The sequence below is a fragment of the Phyllobates terribilis genome, unplaced genomic scaffold (assembly GCF_046119375.1).
Source record: "Phyllobates terribilis strain yellow unplaced genomic scaffold, ASM4611937v1 Scaffold_1__5_contigs__length_1240528914, whole genome shotgun sequence".
NCBI lineage: Eukaryota > Metazoa > Chordata > Amphibia > Anura > Dendrobatidae > Phyllobates > Phyllobates terribilis.
In genome coordinates this window covers 1,019,473,102-1,019,496,244 of record NW_027362761.1, presented here as the reverse complement: position 1 = coordinate 1,019,496,244, position 23,143 = coordinate 1,019,473,102, and the positions used below count along the sequence as shown (strand labels likewise).

Here is a 23,143-nt window from a genome sequence, read left to right as displayed (position 1 = left end):
TGCCTCTTGAGGTTGGGAGAAGTATTCCGGAGAGCGTAGTCACCCTGTGAGGATTCTGGGTGGGCAGTAGTCTCATTGGGCTGGAGGACTATTGCGCTACCCACACACATTACCCATCGGGGCTGCTCCGGGATATTGGGAAGTGAAGCTTCAGCAGGAGCCTCCGGGTTAGGATCATCGAAGACCATTAGAAAGGCCACCAGGAAGGCCATTATGTCCAGGACGATAGGATCCTGTGTTTCCCATAGGGGGTTGATCCATTCCAAGGCATCACCCGCTAGGTTAGACATAATGAATGCCACCTTAACCCGATCGGTGGGAAAACATAGAGGGTAGAACTTGAAGTGTAGGATGCATTGCTCCACAAATGCACGACTTTGTCTTGGATCCCCATAGTAACGTGGCGGATCCGCAGGAACGAGAGCAGATAGATCCATCTGGACGGGTGCGTAATTAGCCAGGAACTCAGCTAGAGAAAAAAAAATTGTATTTATTTATTTTTAATGCATGTATTCGCTGGAAAACGTCTCAGAGAGCGAAGGCCGTGGGGCTCAACGGGAACCATGGCCTGAGCAGGCTGTAATGCACACGCCCGGGCTGAGCGGCGTGTGCGTGTGATTCCACTGGACCGTGCCGGAGAGTGAATGCCTGGAGGGGCGTAACTAGGTATTCACCCAATCCGACCAGGGTCGCACGACGGCATACGACACCAGTGCACCAAGGAGGAACCGAGCAGAGGGACCAGGTGCTACTCCAGGACAGACGCCGGACACCGCTGTTGACCCACACAGGGGAATACAGGAACAGACTGGTTAGGCTGGCACACAGACTGGTGGGAATAGGCAGGCACGACTGGTATGCAGGCAGGTGGGTATGCAGGCAGGGGGGTACAGGCAAGCATGGCTAGAGTGCAGACAGGAAGGCACTAGCAGGTAGGAACACAGGTGGGATAGGACCCAGTACACACTGGGACTCAGGAACAGAACCACAGATGTGGCGGACAAACACAGCAGAGTGAGGCCGCCCAGAGAGGTGAGCGAGAGCAGGGCAGGACGAGACCGCCTGGAGCGGTGAGCAAGAGCAGAGCAGGACAAGACCGCCTGGAGCGGTGAGCAAGAGCAGAGCAGGACGAGACCGCCTGGAGCGGTGAGCAAGAGCAGAGCAGGACGAGACCGCCAGGAGCGGTGAGCAAGAGCAGAGCAGGACGAGACCGCCTGGAGCGGTGAGCAAGAGCAGAGCAGGACGAGACCGCCTGGAGCGGTGAGCAAGAGCAGAGCAGGACGAGACCGCCTGGAGCGGTGAGCAAGAGCAGAGCAGGACGAGACTGCCTGGAGTGGTGAGCAAGAGCAGAGCAGGACGAGACCGCCTGGAGCGGTGAGCAAGAGCAGAGCAGGACGAAACCGCCTGGAGCGGTGAGCAAGAGCAGAGCAGGATGAGACCGCCTGGAGCGGTGAGCAAGAGCAGAGCAGGACGAGACCGCCTGGAGCGGTGAGCAAGAGCAGAGCAGGACGAGACCGCCTGGAGCGGTGAGCAAGAGCAGAGCAGGACGAGACCGCCAGGAGCGGTGAGCAAGAGCAGAGCAGGACGAGACCGCCTGGAGCGGTGAGCATGAGCAGAGCAGGACAAGACCGCCTGGAGCGGTGAGCAAGAGCAGAGCAGGACGAGACCGCCTGGAGCGGTGAGCAAGAGCAGAGCAGGACGAGACCGCCAGGAGCGGTGAGCAAGAGCAGAGCAGGACAAGACCGCCTGGAGCGGTGAGCAAGAGTAGAGCAGGACGAGACCGCCTGGAGCAGTGAGCAAGAGCAGAGCAGGACGAGACCGCCAGGAGCGGTGAGCAAGAGTAGAGCAGGACGAGACCGCCTGGAGCGGTGAGCAAGAGTAGAGCAGGACGAGACATGGCTCTGTTCACACGGAACAGACAGGAAGGGAAAGGCAGAGCCAGATACCCACAGGGTACTTGCAGTGAAGTAGCGAGTGGACCACAAACTCACAAACGGGAGTACAGAGACAACAAGCAGGAGTTAGGTACGAGTTCAGACTCTGCAGAAAATGGAAAGGAACAGACATAGAGGCAAAACAGGTAAAGGATAGGAGAGAGTTCAGACTGGAACTGAGTGTACGGAGGAGACCGACACTGCAGCGGGATACAGGAGTGGGTCTGGGAATACGGCCCCCAGAGAGGCGGGATGAACAGGCAAGGAGCGTGTTCAGACAGGACAGACAAGATACAGGAGCGGGTCTAGGTAATCGGCCCCTAGAAGGCGGGAGGAACAGGCTAGGAGCGTGTTCAGACAGGACAGACAAGATACAGGAGCGGGTCTAGGTAATCGGCCCCTAGAAGGTGGGAGGAACAGGCAAGGAGCGTGTTCAGACAGGACAGACAAGATACAGGAGCGGGTCTAGGTAATCGGCCCCTAGAAGGCGGGAGGAACAGGCTAGGAGCGTGTTCAGACAGGCCTGGAAATACAGCCTCCAGGATAGGCAGACAAGAGAAACACAGAACAGGACCTGGCACCTTCAGAGTGCAAGCACACACTGAATGAAACACAATGCTCAGGCAGGGATTGATTGGAGCAGCTGGGTTATATACCAGGTGACAGACAGCAATAGACTGAGGACGCACAAGGGGTGTGACCCACAGCAGGTACAAAAAGCAGGAAGTGATCGGGCGCCGCCCTTAAGCAGCAGAAACAGACACAAACAGACAGCATGGAGGGAAGCCAGAGAGACATTCTGGACTGGAGATCAAGTGCGCGCTCTTGCACAGTGGGAGATGGACCACCATGCAAGGGCGCCACCAGGTATGTTACAGTGATGCTACATAGTGATGTAATATTGCTCAGGAGTACCCATACCACAACCTTAGCAGCTGCAACAGTGTTGATTTCCTTTTTTGCTTCACATTATTGAATAGCAAATATTATGACTACTTGCGAAAAAGATTCACATCAAATATGGGCCAGAAATAATCTGTTATAGACGTAACCTAGGGGCTAAATGAATGTTTTCTTCCATTTTAAAGGCCCAGTTGGACCTCTGTATTAAGAATAAAAAAATTGTATCTACTCTTTTGTTAGTCATATCGCACATTTAAAAACTTGTAAGCAAAATTCATGCTAAAAGTTAAAAGCGTTTTCCAAGAATTGTGGTGTAAAATTGCTTTGAAAAGTCACAACATTTTTGGGCAATGAGGAGTTGTCCAAAAATGTTGAGATTTTTGGCATTTTCACACGAGCTTTGCCTAGCTCTGCCAAAATTGACAAATCAGAGGTAGGATGAGGGAGTGAGGCCCAAACTCATCTAATTCTTGATGAACTGTGACATTCCTTTTGCCAGAAATCCTACTCCAACCACAAGATTTCTGGCCATTCACATGAAGCCGTACTCTACTTTTCAAACTTTCTAAATTCATTAAGAGGCAAGTGCTTCGTAATGAGTTAGGAACATCTGACTCCAACATGGCCCATCATTAAAACCAATGTTGGCCTCCATTCAAGACTGGCGTGAACAAAATGTTTTACTAGATTTATACTTGTGGAGCCTAAACGCTTAAAGGCAAGATCTACTGACATTACTATAGTGGTGAGCCGTGTATGATCTCTGTTTTATTGAAAGCAGTCTTCAGTGAGATATCCTTTCCATATTGCTACCATCTTTATTACATTTGTAATGCTTCTGTTTATAGGGGTTTCTGGAAGTACAGAAGTCCGTGTTTCGAGTATGTGTAGCATCCATTTCCACATGTACTGGAGACAATGACACACGTAGACCCATTCAAATGAATGGGTCAGTTCACATGTCAGTGTCTCTCCACGGACCGTGTGTCCGTGGGCAAAATACCCTGACATATCCGTTTTTTTCTCTCAGCACAGGTCAGAAAACGTCCCGCACATGTGCACACTGTTGACACACGGATGACATCCGTGTGTTATTAGTGTGACATATACCGGCGCCTGGGAATCAGTGGTACAGTTTGCGTTGTCATTTTTTAATTTTATTCTCATCTTTACACCAGGACACAGCGAGAGCAGAATACTACTCTCATCATTGTTCCTTGCTAGCGCTGATCACAGTGCAAGCAGGGGACAATGATGAGGGCAGCGTTCTGCAACCGGCGCTCGGGAACAGCGCTAACTGTACCGCTGATTCCCAGGGCAAATGTGATACTGATGCGGCACACAGGTGGCAAACGGTTGCCATACGTGTCACACACACGGACACACGGACATCTCCGGTACTGGTTTTCCAGTACCGGAAATATCCGGACGTGTGAAAGAGGCCTAACATTGTTTCTAGCACAATATGTCTTGGTTACACATAATGATGCGCTGCCAAAAAAGAATGATTTTGAAGCAAGTTTAAAAATCCGGTCAAGTAAGTGTTTTGCTCGTTTGTCTTGTGATTTGCCACCTGTTTACCCCGTATAAATAATGAAAAATGAGCGTTCCTAAAAACAGTGGTTCCCAATAAGGGTATGTTCACACGTGGCATTTTTGCACCTTTTTTTCTGCAGCAAAAAACAGAGTGCCAGAAGAAAAAATGCTATGCAAAATTTTTGCTGCATTTTTTCATGCTTTTTTTAACACGTTTTTGCTTAAATTTTTCTCTCCATTCATTAGAGTAGGTGAAAAATACTGCAAAAACGCTGAAAGAATTGACAGGGTATAGACTTCAAAAAACACGCAGCAGCTCAAAAAAACGCAAGGAAAATAAACCAGCTTGGGCCTGATGTGAGATTTTTGAAGTCTAATTCACTTTCATAGTGCTGTAAAACGCAGTGTTTTTACCTCAGGAAAAAATGCTGCAGAAACGTGTGAACATACCCTAATCGTCTGGTATATTTGCACCCTTATCTTACATTAAAAAAATCACTAATAAACATTCAGAGAGTAATGATTCTGCATATATTTAATAGAATAGCAATCTTTATCTAAGTATGCCACAACATTTAACCTTTTATGTACTTTATATAGTGGTAATTTCCTCAACAGATCACAGGACACCTATCACTAGTAATTCTTGAGTGGTAATCTCTTTGTACACTTTTCCCTTTAAGGCTATGTGCATACATTGTATTTTGCTGTGTTTTTGTTGCATTTTTTCCATACAGATTTGGTGCAGAAATCAAGCAGAATTTTACACTACCAGCAAAGTGAAGATTTCTGAAATCATACGCACATGTTATTTTTTCCTTGCAGATTTGCAGCAGAATCAAATCTGCAGCGTGAAAATTCTAGCAGTGTATTTGCAGCAGATTTCACACATATTATTGATTAGGGAAAAATATGTTGCAAAAATGCATTTAAAAAAAATGTGTTAGGCTTTGCCATGACTACTATGGAAGGGCGGTGCACTCATGTAAATACAGAAAAAAAGAGAGGACCACGCTGTATTCACAGTATGTTGGGGCTACACAACCTTGACTGATTTTGTAATGTATTGATGTTAGTACTAAAATTAATATACATGCTTCAGAATCATCCAATTTCCCACCTATTGCTAAGGGGAACCCCTTGTGCTATTACTATTATTGGGGAGTGAGTTTCTAGTTGACATAGAAGACTTCAAGTTTATCTTTTTTTTTTATTAACTAAGTGGAGTGAAGTTGTGTGCCTAGCATGCATGCTTACTTTAATAGGAAGAGGAGCATAAACTGCTGCCAAGCACTAGTTGTGGCTTATCTGCGACCATAAGAAAGAATTGTGAGCAAGCCTCTGTACACATACGATTGCTGGATAATCCTTCTGAAAGTTTTGCCAAGCTTAATCTCAGGTATATAGACAGTTTTAGATCAGACATCAGAAAAGTTATGTGGTTGTGAAGTTGTTTCTGTGCTTGATTAGTTCACCTTAGACCAGAGCAGGGCAAAGTGCAGCCCATGGGCCACATCCGGCCCTCTGGTTGTTCCAGTCTGGCCCACAGACCAAGACAGCCGACAGGCTGGAACAGTGGCCCACGGCCCGCACGATGCCCTCACCAGGTGTCACTGCTATCCGCATCCTCAGGATGTAGACAGCATTGAATACATTGGTGGAGGACAGAGCCGCAAGCTCCTTCTTCCACCAATCAGCATGTGCAACAGATAGCAGACATGATGTCGTCATTACATATGGGAGTCAGTGCATGGAGACAGGAGCAGAGCACGAAGTGAGTATGTATAGTTTTTTTCATATGTGTATGAGATTTTGCTTATATGTAGGGGGCTATGCGGGGGCTCATACTGTATTTAGGAGGTTATGTGGGGCTCATACTGTATATAGGGTGTTATATGTGGGTTCATACTGTATATAGGAAAGGCTATGTGTGGGCTCATACTGTATATGAGGATATGTAGGGGTTCATACTCTATATAAGAGGCTATGTGGGAGTGCATACTGTATATAGGAGGCTATGTGGGGGCTCACACTGTATATAGGGGGCTAGGTGGTGTTCATACTGTATATAGGGTAGGCTATGTGGGGGGCATACTATATATAGGAGGCTATATGTGTGCTTATACTGTATATTGAGGCTAAGTGGCAGCTCACACTGTATATAGGAGGCTATGTGGGGGGCTCATACTGTATATAGGTACTATGTAAGAGCTAATAATGTATATAGATAGGATATGTGGGGGCTCACACTGTATATAAAGAGGCTATGTGGGATCATGCTGTATGTAGAGAGGCTATGCGGTGGCTCATACTGTATAGAAAGGGCTATGTGAGAGCTCATATTTTATATAGAGAGGCTATAGGCTTATACTGTATATAGGGGGCTCCGTGGGGGCTCATATTGTATATATGGGTTACATGTGGGTCTCATACTGTATATCAAGTGGCTATGTGGGTTCTCACATTGTATACAGGAGTATATGTGGGGGCTCATACTGTATTTAGAGGGGCTGTTTTGTGTGTAGGCTCTTATGGTATATAGGGGCTGTGTGTGGGCTCATACATATAGAAGGATGTCAGCATACTTAATTCTGCTCAATATTAAGTGATACAATTAATATTAATATAAAATAATTTAATATGTTAATATTAATATTGAGCAGAATTAATTTCAGCCTATTAGTTTGTCCCTCCACAACAGTTACGGCCTCTCATGTAGTTCCTTGGGAAACTTAATTGCCCACCCTTCCTTAGACTGTACTTGACAGGTTTTGGAACCCATATAGACCTTTTAACATTGAGTGTAAACATACAATGGTTTATCCAAATTTGATCCATATGTCTTCTTAATAGAGTAGTATAATGGAAGCAATACATATTGATAGATAAATTTGTTTCATTATGACATAGGAAATTACACCACATTCCAAATTATTATGCAGATTGGATTTAAGTGTCGTAAAGATTTAATTTTTGTATTTCAGATATACTCATGGATGTTATTGTGCCGAAGGGCTCTTTGGGTCACTGAAATCAATCTCAAACACCTGTGATAATTAGTTTGCCAGGAGAGCACAATTAAAGGAAAACTACGTAACAAGGATGTTCCACATTATTATGCAAGCCACAGGTTTCAAGCAATGTGGGAAAGAAAAAGGATCTGTCTGCTGCCAAAAAGCATCAAATAGTGCAATGCCTTGGACAAGGTATGAAAACATTAGATATTTCACGAAAACTTAAGCATGATCATTGTACTTTGAAGATATTCGTGACTGATACAGGGTTCGCGCAAATAAAGGCATAATAAGGAAGGTTTCTGCCAAGACAAATTCATTGGATTAAGAGAGTAGCTTCCAAAATACCATTACAAAGCCGCAAATGCGTATTTGAAGCTGCTGGTGCCTCTGGAGTCCTGCAAACCTCAAAGTGTAGTATCTTCCAGTGGCTTGCAGTTCTGCATAAACCTTCTATTCGTATTCAGAAACACCTAAACAGTGCTCACAAGCAGAAACAGTTGTAGTGTACCCAGACATACACGAAGACTAATTCTAATCCAGCTTTGCAACCCTGGATGGAGTAGTGGATGGTTGGTGGATGGCCACTATGTCCCAACAAGCCTGCGACGTTAGCAAAGAGGTGGCAGAGTCATGTTTTGGGCCGGAATCATGGGGAGAGAGCTGGTAGACCACTTCAGGGTACCTGAAGGTGAAAAAATGACCTCGGCAAAGCATATAGAGTTTCTCAATGACCTCTTTCTTCCATGGTACAAAAAGAAGAATCATAGAATCTGTAGAAAAATCCTCTTCATGTGTGACAATCCATCATCTCAAACTGCAAAGAATACCTTTGAGTAATTGGCTCCTGTGGGTATTAAAGGAGAGAAACTCATGGTGTGACCACTATCCTATCCTTCCCACACCTAAACCCTATTGAGAACCTTTGGAGAATGCTCAATCAAAAGATCTATGAGGGTAGGAGGCATTTCAAGGGTCGGAGTGTCACGCTGTCTCTGTATACTGGAGGTAGGGGGCCTAAGCTGACCCTAAGCTGGGGCCCTGGCTAATCCCTCAACCTGGAGGTACTGTTAAAGGTACAGAGGTCCAGGCCGCCAGCGTAACCCCTACCTCCTGAGGATCCCTGCACCTAAGTAATCTAGTCCTGAGAAGGACCCCGATCACAACAAAAGGGGACAAGTAATAATATGCCCACACACAGTACTTAGACGAACGAGACAGTACAAGGGAAAAACCAAAACCACCTTGCATACAAAAACTACACAACTACAACAGAGGGAACACCAACGGGAAAGGAGATAAATGATAAAGCGAGGAAGGGAAAAAACTCTCCGAATACACTTATCTCTGAAACTCCAAATACCACGATCCGCTCTGTTAGTCTGCATGAAATGCTTTCACCGACACTTCCCTAACAGACCAGCAGGCATTTGAAGGAGTCTCACTACAGCAGCATTGATTGCAGCTGGGCGAGGCTGGACCTCGTCTAGCACAGAGAGAGAGAGAATTAACTCCCTCACTGCCGAAAAACACAAAGCACCAAAAAGTCAGCTGCGAGAAGTCAGGCTGTGTAATCGTGACGATCTTCGTGGCGACACACCCGTGACAGTACCCCCCCTTCTACGAGGGGCCTCCGGACCCTCAGGGCCAGGTTTATCCGGGTGAGTCGTGTGTAAGGCCCGAACTAATCGGTCTGCGTTAATATCCGACGCAGGAACCCACATCCTCTCCTCAGGACCATACCCTTTCCAATGAACCAGGTACTGAAGGGACCGGCGATTAAAGCGTGAATCGATGACCCTCGATACCTGGAACTCCAAGTTACCCTTGACCACCACTGGAGGGGGAGGTAAAGGTGACGGTACCACCGGCGCCACATACCTCTTAAGCAACGATCTGTGGAACACGTTGTGAATTTTAAACGTAGGGGGGAGGTCAAGACGGAATGCCACCGGATTAATAATAGAACTGATTCTGTACGGCCCGATGAACCTGGGACCCAGTTTCCAGGAGGGAACCTTAAGTTTTATATTCCTGGTAGACAACCATACCCGATCGTTCACACTTAGGTCCGGACCAGACACTCTCCTCCTATCAGCCATACGTTTGTATCGGTTCCCCATAGTATTCAGATTCTTCAGCACCCCTCTCCATACTGAAGCGAGTGATGAGGAAAAACGTTCCTCCTCAGGAACCCCCGAAGAGCCCCCCCTACTGAAAGTACAAAACTGGGGGTGAAAACCATATGCCCCAAAAAACGGGGACTTACCAGTGGACTCGCTCCGCCTATTATTAAGACCAAACTCTGCCAGAGGTAAGAAAGAAGCCCAGTCCTCCTGGTTCTCTGACACAAAACACCGGAGATATGTCTCCAAGCTCTGGTTCATACGTTCCGTCTGACCATTGGTCTGAGGATGAAAAGCCGATGAGAACGACAAATGCATACCCCGCCGTGCACAAAACGCCTTCCAGAACTTGGACACAAACTGAGACCCCCGATCAGACACCACCTCGGAGGGTACCCCGTGAAGCCTCACAATCTCCCCAATGAACACCTGCGCAAGAGTTTTGGCATTAGGGAGAGCCGGAAGAGCGATAAAATGTGCCATCTTGCTGAACCTGTCCACTACAACGAGTATGACCGTTTTACCCGAAGACGGAGGGAGGTCCGTAATAAAGTCCATAGACAGATGAGTCCAAGGACGCTCCGGGATCTTCAAAGGTAAGAGGGCCCCAGACGGACGGGTATGTGAGGTCTTAGAGCGCGCACAAACCCCACAGGACGCGACAAAAGTTACCACCTCCTTATGTAAGTTAGGCCACCAAAACCGACGCGAGAGGAGATCCACAGTTGCTCTACTCCCCGGGTGTCCTGCAAAAACTGAGTTATGGTGTGCCTCGATCACCTTTTGTCGCAACTGATCTGGAACAAACAGTCTCCCCGGAGGTCCAACAGGGGCGTCCCCCTGAGCCTCCAATACCTCCTGCTCCAGCTCAGAGCATACTGCCGAAACCACCACCCCCTCCTGAAGGATAGGAATCGGGTCGTCTGTATTCCCGGCCCCAGGGAAACTACGAGATAAGGCATCCGCCTTTACATTTTTTGACCCAGGACGATATGTAACGACAAAATTAAACCTGGTAAAAAACAATGACCACCTAGCTTGTCTGGGATTCAGACGTTTCACGGACTCCAGATATAGCAGGTTCTTGTGATCGGTGATGACGGTGACCGGATGGACTGCCCCCTCCAAAAAATGGCGCCACTCCTCAAAAGCTAACTTAATGGCCAAGAGTTCCCTATTGCCGACATCGTAATTCCTCTCAGCGGACGACAATTTTTTAGAGAAAAAGGCGCACGGATGCCACTTACCAGGGGACGAACCTTGTGACAATACTGCTCCCACCCCTACCTCGGAAGCGTCTACCTCTACAATGAATGGCTGTGACGCATCCGGTTGAATGAGTATGGGTGCCGAGGCAAAACATTTTTTCAAGGAGGAGAATGCTTGACAAGCCTTGTCAGACCACCTAGAAAAATCCGTCCCCTTTTTAGTCATGTCTGTGAGAGGCTTAACCATGGACGAGAAATTACGAATGAACTTCCGGTAATAATTAGCAAAACCCCAGGAAACGTTGTAGTGCCTTAAGATTCTCTGGCCGATCCCACTCAAGAACTGCCCGCACTTTCCCAGGGTCCATACGAAAACCGGACGCTGAAACCAGGAAGCCTAAAAACTGGAGTTCCTGTACGGCGAACACACACTTTTCCCATTTGGCATACAGTTTATTATCTCGCAAGATCTGTAACACCTGCCTAACGTGCTCCTGATGAGACACCTGATCCGGCGAGTAAATTAAGATATCATCCAGATATATGACAACAAACTGTCCCACCAGGCGGCGAAAAATGTCATTAACAAAGTGTTGGAACACCGCCGGGGCATTAGTCAGACCGAATGGCATGACAAGGTTCTCATAATGCCCCTCCGGAGTGTTAAACGCCGTCTTCCACTCATCCCCCTCCTTCATCCTAATCAGATTGTACGCCCCCCTGAGATCCAACTTAGAGAACCATTTGGCGCCCACGATCTGATTAAAGAGATCGGGAATAAGTGGGAGCGGATACGGATCTCGGACCGTAATCCGATTAAGTTCACGGAAATCCAGGCAAGGGTGTAGGCCTCCATCTTTCTTCTTAACAAAGAAGAACCCTGCAGCCACCGGTGAAGATGAAGGTCTAATATGCCCCTTAGCCAGACTTTCTGAAATATAATCCTTCATGGCCTGCCTCTCAGGACCAGAAAGGTTATACAACCTAGCTTTAGGTAACTTGGCCTCAGGGAGCAGTTTTACAGAACAGTCATACTCGCAATGAGGAGGTAGTTCCTGACACCCTTTCTCCGAGAATACATCCTCAAAGTCCGCCAGAAATGGAGGTAAGACCCAAGGAGTAACCGCACCGATGACCGTGTTCATGCAGTTTTTATTACAGAATTTACTCCATTGGCTTATCTCTCTGGTTTGCCAATTAATAACCGGGTTATGCTTAGTTAACCAAGGAAGGCCCAACACTATACGAGTGGGAAGACCCTCCAACACGTAGCAAGACAACAGTTCTTTATGTATCGCCCCCACTTGAAGTTTTACGTCATGCACAGCTTGCAAAAAACTTCCCTGACCGAGAGGCCTGGCATCGATCGAGAATATGGGGATGGGTTTAGCCAACTCACTCAATCGCATACCCTGAACCCGGGCAAACCGAGCATCAACCAGATTAGCCCCGGCCCCACTATCCAGAAGAACAGATATCCTCTCAGTTCTCGTACCCACCACCACCTCCGCCGGTACGAGAAACTGAGACGAACCTAGGGACGAAATACCTACTCCCAGATTGCCGTCCACCACACAACCTGGGATCAACAGTTTTCCGACGACTCTTCACCCTGCAAGGGACGGGATGGACACCCCCCAATAAAATGTCCCTTTCTCCCGCAGAAGAAACACCTTCCTGTCTTATGGCGCACCACCGGTCCCCTCCCCCGAAATGATGTCCCTCCTAATTGCATAGGCTCCTCTGGACTGACCAGGGGAACCACCATATGAGGGGACCTTGTAGGAGGTGGAGTCATCACAGGGGGTAGAGTTATCCCGCACCTCTCCCGAAGCCGTCTGTCAACGCGAATAGCAAGGGCCATAGCGGCTTCCAGTGATGCGGGAGAGTCATACTGTGCCAACACATCCTGTAATTTGTCGGATAAACCTTGACAAAACTGGCTCCTAAGAGCCGGGTCATTCCACTGGGTGTCCGTGGCCCACCTACGGAACTCCGAACAGAATTCCTCCGCCGGACGATCTCCCTGCTGGATCCTACGTAACTTAGACTCAGCAAGGGAGATCCGATCTGGGTCATCATATACGAGTCCCAGAGCAGCGAAAAACCTATCCACTGACTGGAGAGCCGGGGAGCCCGGGGGAAGAGAGAACGCCCAAGATTGTGGGTCCCCTTGTAGGAGCGAGATGACAATTCCCACCCTTTGTTCTTCACTCCCCGATGACCGAGGCCGCAGCCGAAAGTACAACTTGCATGCCTCCCGGAAAACAAAAAACTTGTCCCGCCCCCCAGTGAACCTGTCAGGGAGAGCTACTTTAGGTTCTGGTCCGGCTTGCTCCTGAGGATACAAAACCTTGGACCTAACGTCCGCCAGCTCCATGGACAAACTCTGCAACTGCCGAGCTAGACCAGCTACTGGATCCATGGTAGCTGGAGAAAAACTAAGTGGTCGGTGAAAATGTCACGCTGTCTCTGTATACTGGAGGTAGGGGGCCTAAGCTGACCCTAAGCTGGGGCCCTGGCTAAACCCTCAGCCTGGAGGTACTGTTAAAGGTACAGAGGTCCAGGCCGCCAGCGTAACCCCTACCTCCTGAGGATCCCTGCACCTAAGTAATCTAGTCCTGAGAAGGACCCCGATCACAACAAAAGGGGACAAGTAATAATATGCCCACACACAGTACTTAGACGAACGAGACAGTACAAGGGAAAAACCAAAACCACCTTGCATACAAAAACTACACAACTACAACAGAGGGAACACCAACGGGAAAGGAGATAAATGATAAAGCGAGGAAGGGAAAAAACTCTCCGAATACACTTATCTCTGAAACTCCAAATACCACGATCCGCTCTGTTAGTCTGCATGAAATGCTTTCACCGACACTTCCCTAACAGACCAGCAGGCATTTGAAGGAGTCTCACTACAGCAGCATTGATTGCAGCTGGGCGAGGCTGGACCTCGTCTAGCACAGAGAGAGAGAGAATTAACTCCCTCACTGCCGAAAAACACAAAGCACCAAAAAGTCAGCTGCGAGAAGTCAGGCTGTGTAATCGTGACGATCTTCGTGGTGACACACCCGTGACACGGAGGCATCAATCAATGTGACTGCTAATGCTGCAAATTCAACAAATAATCATTTTCAGCTCTTTACAATCTATAAAATGTTTGGAAACTCTGTGGAGCAGAAAAATTTGGAACAGTACATTCTGATTTTTTTTTAGTTTTGAAAAAATACTGTTATCATTGAGAGGTCTGTCTAATAAAATGTTTATACTCTAATGGTTGATGATTTTAGCATTATACTGACTCATTTGCATCAACCATTTAAGAAAATCAGTCAAAAAAGCATTTGCATAATAATTTGGAACATAGCGTAGAGTTATGACAATATACCTGGGCTACATAGTATTCTAGAATATGTTGCCACCATATACACCATGAAAAAAAAAAATAAATAAATGACTAGTGTATTATGACTTGTTAGCCAGTCAATTCTTAACTAATAGATGATTTATACATTTGCTTGATGTATAAAAGGTAGAGAAATGCATATTACGTATATTGAGCTTTCATCATGGAATGTAATGGAAGATTCCAATAAACATCAACACTGATTAGAAAACAAAGACTTCTTGCAGTAAAATATTCTGTAGAATGCATAATGTATGCTAATAAATGTGCACTCTTATGCTGCTATAATCAGCTATCTCCATAAATTGGTACTTAATTTTCTATTTGTGTAAAATCTACAATCTCATATGCCCTTGGAGAGTAAACTGTATCACATCGAACAACAGTCTTTCATGATGAAAGTCTTTTAAATGAGATGTTTATTTTTAGCAAGATTTCGGCATAGATAGCCAATGCTGAACTCATCTTTAAGGAAAATACATTCTGTTACACACTGGGCATTTTCATACAAAGACGCTGTTAGGCTTAAACATTATAACACCAGGCACTTGAATAATGGAGTCACTCAAAAAAGGCTGCAGTCGAGACTTATTTTTACATTGCAAGTATCCTAAAAGAACATTTAAAGGGCTTGTTCTGTAAGCAACATATATCCTCTTTGCACAAGAATCTCATGTTTATGATTGATGGGGTTCACCAACTGACTTAAAGGGGCTTTCCCATGAACAAAAGTTCATTTTAATCATTGGCTGTGTCTGACAGTGTACGGAAGATGGTCTGATCATACCACATCTCCTGGGCAGAGGAGGATGCAAAAGAGTATACAGACATTACAGCACAGGATCACAGCTGATTATTTTTGTGAGGTAAAAAATTTCACTGCCTGTTTTTAAACAATGTTTTACTTCAAAGAAAGAATTAGCTGCGATCCTCTGCTGTAATGTCTGTATACTCTTTTGCTTCCTCCCCTGCCCAGGAGCTTGGTATGATCAGGCCATGTTCCATACACGGTCAGACACAGCCATTGATTAAAATGAACTTTTGTTCTTGGGAAAACCCCTTTAACTTGGATCCTGAGAGTGGGGCGACCCTAAGACCCTTGTTTAGATGAAACAACAGTACAATGTGCAACCACCTTTTCTATAACCAATGAATGGAGCAGTGATTTCACAAGATCACTACTACTCCATTTACACAGAAAACTTTGGAACCGCCATTCTTGAAAGTAGCAATAGCCCTCTAGTGATCATACATTTATTATCTATCCTTTAGTTATTTATATTATTTATATGCATTGCACCAGGCCTCAGAATACAGCCCCAGGCTCTCACAGAATACCATTACCATAAACGTGACCTGTACCTGCAAACTACTCTATAACTTGAAGTGTCACTTAGTCATTTACTTATGTTTTTCTTGTGCCAGGCAATTCCAGCCTGTAAGCCAGCACTTAACTGTACAACATATGCTATGAATTCTGTGTTTAACATAAGGCCATTCTTCATGAAAAGCTTGTCCATTCTTATGCTGATATCCATGGTGGAGCATGTCCTAGCTGCAAGGCCTGTACATATCAATAGTCTTATAAGAAAGATCTAGTAATGGCTGTTTATCTATGTAAATGGCAGGAGAAAGGTTACCACCTAGACCTCCTGATCCTATAACACACTCCAACATCCTCGCAAAGGTAGGTTAGAAATTAGTCAAAGTTAAGTTATTGCTTATTTTGTGCACTCCAAATATGGGACATTTTACTGCAACATTTTATTCAGCATTATACGATTGGATAGATGATATACTGAGCAAATAAACTGTCCAAAAGAAACACAACATTGCATTTCTTAGGGCTCGTACACATGTACATATTACATTTCTCTTTTGAACAGACATGTAATAGGGAAGGGAGTAATAATAGGGAGTGCAGCAGTTGCATTCACACCTGGACCCTAGAGCATGGGTGGCCTAAAAAGCTATTTGATCTGTAGGAAAAGACCAATATTAAAGACGTTTCATAGATGGGGACTCTGTTGGACATTTTGTATTGAGGCCCGCAAGCTTTAAAATGGTCACTCAAGAATGTAATGAAATGGCCCCTGTCACATATTTCAGACAACAGCTCATCCTAGTCAAATGTCAGGACACTGTAGTCAGAAGAAATACAGCTCCCGAGACCTGTGTCTCAACTAACAGAGGAACTGTCGCTTAATTACACATACTTCAGTGAGCTAAGGAGAAGGGCTGTGACATCAGAAGAAATAAATCTTCTCAGCTGACTGAGCACAATGGACTTTTTCTCCATCCTCAGTCCTGCACCATCAGGCAGCTGATAAGAAAATGTATTTCACCTCATGTCACAGCTCTCACCGGTATGTATGTGTGCTTACGATACAGCTCCTCTGTCATTGGGATAAAAGTCTCAGGAGCTGGGTTTCATCAAACTGCAGCTCATCTTGACATGTGACCAGGATAAGCTGCTGTTTGAATTAGGTAAGTTATGTGATTTGGGTCATTTTATTACATTCTTGGAGAACCCCTTTAAGTTACCTCATTGGTTATAGGGCTTGCTATATCAGATGTATGAGCCCTCTACTAGTAAAACAGAAGTCCAGCAGTCTAATGTCATATATATAATGAATTTGAAAATCCCTCTAAGGATGTCTAATTATGATGTAGGTCTAAGCATGAAATTTGGATGAAGGGACATTCAGTTAGAATTAAAACAGGTTAAAAAGGAAAAATATTTCCTATTACTGCCAAAACAAATAATGTTTCTTTTACACATTTACAGACTATAATTATAAAAATAAAAGTCACAGGAGTTATATTTAAAAGAGACAAAAAAAACTGAAACCACTCACAAAAAAAGAAAAGGTTTTGAACACATAGTGATATCTCTAAAAGGGTTGTCCGGTCTTAAGCTACAAGTCTACAGTCATGTGATCACAAGTTATTATTATTTATTATTATAGCAATTTGCATACTCACGGACACATTCTGACTAGACTGTTACCGGCCTCGCTCAATACAATTTCATCTAGTCAGCATGTGACTGCATGTATGCAAATCACATAGTCGCAGTCATGAACCTGCTGCTCCCGGCGCCGGCAGTGGAGTATCCTACCAGCACACAGTCTGCAGTCACATACTGTAGACTGTGTGCAGACTTGTAGCTTAAGGCCGGACAACCCCTTTAAGATCTAACATGTCAGACTGAGTTGAATATTACTTAAGGTAAATAAAGGCTTAGTTCATGTATGACATCTAGACTGCAATAGCTTTATGTTCAGGCTTTCACAGTGAAACCAATTATCAGTGGATAATTAACTTCTTAAATTATCATAAAATCAATAACTTATGCAACAATCTTGCAGAGCGAGGAGCAGAAGACATTACAACTAATGCTGGATAAAGCTGTGGGGTCATTCATCATTTTAATGTACAGTATTTTGAGGTTTTCTCACTTTCTCCTGATAATTGATGATGGGAAAGATGAATTGTTTTGTTGGTATTTGACATACCCTGGATGATAAGCTGCTGCCAAAAGGTTCTAGTAGTTGCTCATTTCCTTCTCCACTTTCTCCCTTGTGAGAAATAGCTTTACTGTTGTGTGAAGGTAATTTAAAGGGTAACCGTACTTTCAAAGTACATTTTCAGAATAAGCTGTTATGTGTGTGTATATGACAAATAATACTATTTCTGGTCATTATGTGACATATTTTTCACCCGTTTTCTCCTCTGTAGGCTCTTTTGGTGGAGACTAGTTGCTATTATGTCTCCCATATACTAAACACACAAAAAAAGGAATTGATGCTCCTTTTTCCATTGGTAGCAAACAGAAAGTAGCAGCAGGCAGAGGAATGGAGGAATTATATAGGAGTACAGTGTAGCTGTGAATCCAGCACTGAGGTAAGCTAGTCAGAATCTGCACACTCTGTTTTGCAGCCTCCTCTGCTCCTTCCCCTCCTCCGCGCTCCCCTCTCCATAGAGTTTAATGTAAGTGTAACCTGACAGTAACATGCTGGCAGTGCATCATGTCTTGACAAAGATGGATTTGAGCTGTTTTTTCCAAGTGAATGATGAGTTTCAGAGGGAGGGGAAGGGGAGGAAGTAGCTCCAAGGTAGAGAAAAAAGAATATTCCTCTTATACAATATATTATAAAGTTTGTTGTATTTACTTGTACTATTGATTGATGCAAGCTTTATTCAGTGACTATTTAATATCGTAACACTCACTGCCTTTCTCCATTTAGATATTTGTTGTACTTTCAAGCCTATTTTTATCTCTCTACAAGATCTCATGCATGAAATTATTTTGGACTAAATAGTTATATTGGTTGTTGTACATTATATGTCGTCAACTACCCCCAAAATAGATGAAGTAGTTTAAAGATTATATTGCCATAACAAACTTACAATTATCTTGGCTTTCTTTTAGCACCTTTGGGCCAACAGATCGGATTGGAATTAACCATAAAACCCAACTTATTTTAAATGAATGGGAATGACATCACTGATGGATGTTATGAATGCCACTATGACCTGTATATTCTGTCTGTCAAATGTCAGCACCTGCTAATGTCAGATAAAGGACAAAATCTCCTGCCTTGATAAATAATGGTATTGTACTGCTGAACTACTGACCTTAACAAAGAAGGTCTCAACAATGCCAAGACAAAGAAAATATTCCACCTGACAGAGTACCTCCTGAAGATGCTCATCACTTACAAATAGGACAGCTAAGACAGTGACTGGGTTTGCACCTATTTCTAATTTGATCATGTCATAAGAATGCAGAAATATGCACACAAATAATGCTTTGGGGATACATATTTAAAGAGTATCATAGGAGATCTTCAGTAATTAATTTTATAAACCCTTATTCTGAAGTTCCTGCTCCTACTGTCAATATCAGCTCAAATCAAGATTAAATAGACTACTGACCTTTTGGTACTTTATTAGTCCTGTAAGATGTCATTTATTCCTCCATCCAGCAGGTTCTCACTGCTCAGGCAAAAATGAAGAAAGTAACAATAATCTACAAGAGTGTCTACCACCATGCAAAAAGGAAACCTAAATCTGTAGGCCAGTTCCAGTAAGTTTTAATAATACCAATAGAAGCAGAAGGTCCTGAACTATGGCATAAGGTCAGTTTCACACATTCTACATTCATGGACTGTTCTCAGATCAGAATACCCATCAGTTGTCTCAGATCAGCAGACCCAGCGGACGGTTTGGGTATTCTGATCTAAGCACGGTCCATGACCACAGACAGCGAAACTGTGGTAGGGGCATTTATCATTATTAGGGTAGGTCTCTTAGTGACTCTTATATCATGTGCTTCATTTATAGAGGGAGCAATTCAAGTCTCCAAATTAGTTAATAATAACATGCAATCATAGTCCCTTTTCAGCAAAGCAGAACCATTAGGTGTGGCAGAAATAGTATACTTATAGATAAAGAAATAGATTATCCGCCAGTGAAAACAAAGAATAAGGCCGGAGACACACTAGCGAATTTAAAATAGGTCCAATTTTGATGCAGGAGAGTCGGACGAGTGTTCTGCGATTTTGTTTCCGATTCTTCTGCGATTGCAATGCGATTCTGCGTTTTTTTTCCTACTCTCAGCGTATGTGATGCTATTTACATCTGTTTTTCGTGTGATTGTGATGCAATTTCCTGGGACAGTGGAGAATGTTACTACAAAATCGCATGGGATTCAGATTACTTGAGTGCCGTCCGATTTAAAATCGCATCCATTGATTTTTACTGCTGAATGTGATCCGATTTGAGATTTCAATAGCTGCATGCTGCGATTTTTTACAGTCCGATTGTGATCCGATCTGGATAAAAAATCACAGATGAACACATAATCATAGAATAACATTGGTCCGAATGCAATCTGATTTTTTATCGGATTGCATTCGTCCGATTTCATTGCAAGTGAGAGCGAGCCCTAACTCAGTTATAATAGGGTAAAACATTCAGTGAGAAAGCCCAAAATAAAATGGTAAAGCATATCTGACACCATTCATCAGAATTCTCAATATAACCTGCATACGTTATTAAATCTTTTAACCCTCATAAGGCTGGTGTACTTATTTGGAAGAGGCATATCAAAATGGTTGTATATTCCTAGAATGAGCCTTTTATGAGTCCAGATATCTCAGTATTTAGCTGGACTCCTAAAATGCTCAGTTTATTTTAAAAAATGGTACTGCCATTTCAACAGACTTTCAAAATAAGCTCACCAGCCTCTTCAGGTCTAAATCTATTTAATAATGTATGTGGTTCGCATTGTTATAGCTTGTGAGATATCCACTTTAATTTTTAATTTTAGTATGTCTCACTGATTATGGGTAATTAGAAGCCATTGTCTTCACTGCCTGATAATCTAGACTATTCCAATATATAGATCCTGTCTGAATATCATAGGACCAGCTATAGAATAAATAGCACAATGTATGGGATTCTCTTTAGCTACTCCTCTCATATATGATGTACAAGATCTTGTGTTTCCATTCATCCAAATACTCGCTCATGTTTATCTGTCTATTGATTCACTCGTTTACTCAGAAAGTCAATCACACACTTGTTCATCAATGCTTTCACACACTGGCAGGGTCAGCATTAGTGTCTGAAAAGCTGGGCAATTTCCCAGAGGTTTATTTATTTTATTTATTTTACTCACTTATACAGCGCTATCATATTCCACAGCGCATTACAGACATTATCGGCACTGTCCTCATCGGGGCTCACAATCTAAATTCCCTATCAGTGTGTCTTTGAAGTGTGGGAGGAAACCGGAGAACCCAGAGGAAACCCATGCAAACACGGGGAGAACATGCAAACTCCTTGCAGATGTTGTCCGTGGTGGGATTTGAGCCCAGGACCCTAATGCTGCAAGGCTGCAACTGCTTTCCTGAAACTGCTTTCCTGTGAAATATGTTAAGGAACATCCTTTCCAGGGTAAAGACTTGTGTATAAGGTAAAATAAATAACCAAAAACAAAAATACTCCTCCACACCTTGGGCTATGTTCACAAGTAGCATTTTTTATGTGTTTTTGCATTTTTGTATTGCTTTCAACCGTGACAAATGCATTCACCGGGAAATGTCATTTTAACATTTTACAACCTTATCTGGCCATGTGCTGTGTGACACATGCATACAGTGCTGAAAAGACATGGGAACAGCATGGGGAAGACCCCTGGAAGCATCTCTGACATCCAGGTCACTGCCTAAAAGTGTGCCCATCAGAAGTGATCCTTGCCGCATCAGAAGATGCAGACTTGCAACTATCCCCATGCAAGTCCTTGTCCCAGGGCAGTGTTCAATTGTACCTCCCCCATTGCTTGCAATGCAAGCACAAGTATGCAACCTGCCACCCACCCACCCCCGGGCTGCAATACCATCCTGCTTGCTTGCTTGCACTTGAAATTGGGCCTTTTAGGCATGTGGAGGCGGAATCTGGCCACCACGTCATGGCTGCGTCGGCGGCCTAGTATCCATACTCAGTCCCCAACTGCCCAGCGGCCGGGTGTCCACGCTTGGTCCCCAGCCGCCAGCGGGCGGCCGGGTGTCCTTACTCGGTCCCCAGCCGTCCCGCGGCCGGGTGCCCACACACGGTCCCCAGCCGCCGGGGGGAGGCTGGGTGTCTATAAATGGTCCCCAGCCACCCCTATTTGTCCCGTTCCGCCTTATACATAATCGCGCATACCAAAACATTACCTGTGCCCTCCCCAGTGCACTTAGTGGGAAGGACAGCCTAACCACAAACACGTGGACAAGTGAATGTGGCTAGGGATGGTCCATCTCACTGACGCCTTCACACAGGGTTAATATTGTGGAAGCCGGGACATAGTTGGACACTGGGATGCAACACGTCCTCCAGACATAGAGGATTGCGGGTCCTGGGTCAATCAGGCTTCAATACAAATTTCAGAAGGTAGACAGCAGCAGTGGTCTGCCTCCTACACAACGAGTAAATTATTCATGATCATGAGGCCTTCCAACTCCTTAGCTTTCTGTTCCTTGGAATGCAAGCGCATGTATGTAGTAGCGGCTAGGCATGAGGTGGTCAGCGTTCTGGCGCATATCCTACCTCCTCCGAGGATTGCTGGATGTTTTCCTGCTACTATCCCAGTTCTATGACTCCCGTTAAAACAAAGCTTCAGGTGATGAATGATGGATGAGGTGGTGGCAAAGGAGAAAGAGCAGGAGGAACAGGGACCATTCACATCAATATCAGGCCAGTCAACCACACATGTCTTGTAGGATATGTTTCTGTACCAAAAGGAGCAGTTCGGCTACACAGTTATAGGGCATACAGTGAGAGCAATGCCTACCAAAAATTTCGAGGCACTCCAATGCCCCTTGGTAGTGACATGGAGGTCAGAGGGCCTTAACTAGACCGTTTTTTCCATTTATAGCAACTGGGTCTCCTGTACACTGTTGGCCTAAGCAGTGAATGGAAGGCTTTGCAAAAATTATGAGGAACTGTAATGCCACTTGAAACAGATGTGGATAACAGCGTACTAAAAACCTTCTGCCCATTATTGGGGAGTGGGTCTCCCTTAGTGTTCGCCTATGCATTGAAAAGAAAATGCTGACTAAAATTAGGAAGAAATACAATGCCCGTTGAAAGAGTCGTGGAGGTTAGAGGTAACTAAAAACAATATTTCAATGCCCCTTGGAAGAGCTGTGGAGTTCAGAGTGGTTTAGCAAGACGGTTTTAATTCACCTTGGAAGAGACGTGGAGGTCACAGTAGCTTAACAAGACGGTTTTAATGCCCCTTGGAAGAGACATGGAGTTCAGAGTGGTTTAACAAGACGCTTTTTATGCCCCTTGGAAGAGACGTGGAGGTCCCAGTGGAATAAAAAGACAATATCAAAGCCCCTTGGAAGAGTGGTGGAGGTCCCAGTGGAATAAAAAGACAATATCAATGCCCCTTGGAAGAGTGGTGGAGGTCGCAGAGGAATGAAAAGACAATATCAATGCCCCTTGAAAGAGA

The 23,143-nt window shown here is 44.7% G+C and overlaps 1 long non-coding RNA gene across 1 annotated transcript; it reads left to right on the top strand.

The window, feature by feature from the left end:
• The first annotated feature begins 7,361 nt into the window (after positions 1-7,361).
• LOC141157325 (uncharacterized) lies at positions 7,362-19,348 on the top strand. Its single transcript, XR_012247784.1, has 3 exons — positions 7,362-7,579; positions 17,875-18,039; positions 18,569-19,348. It is a non-coding gene; the product is annotated as an uncharacterized lncRNA (long non-coding RNA).
• Positions 19,349-23,143: the final 3,795 nt, after the last annotated feature.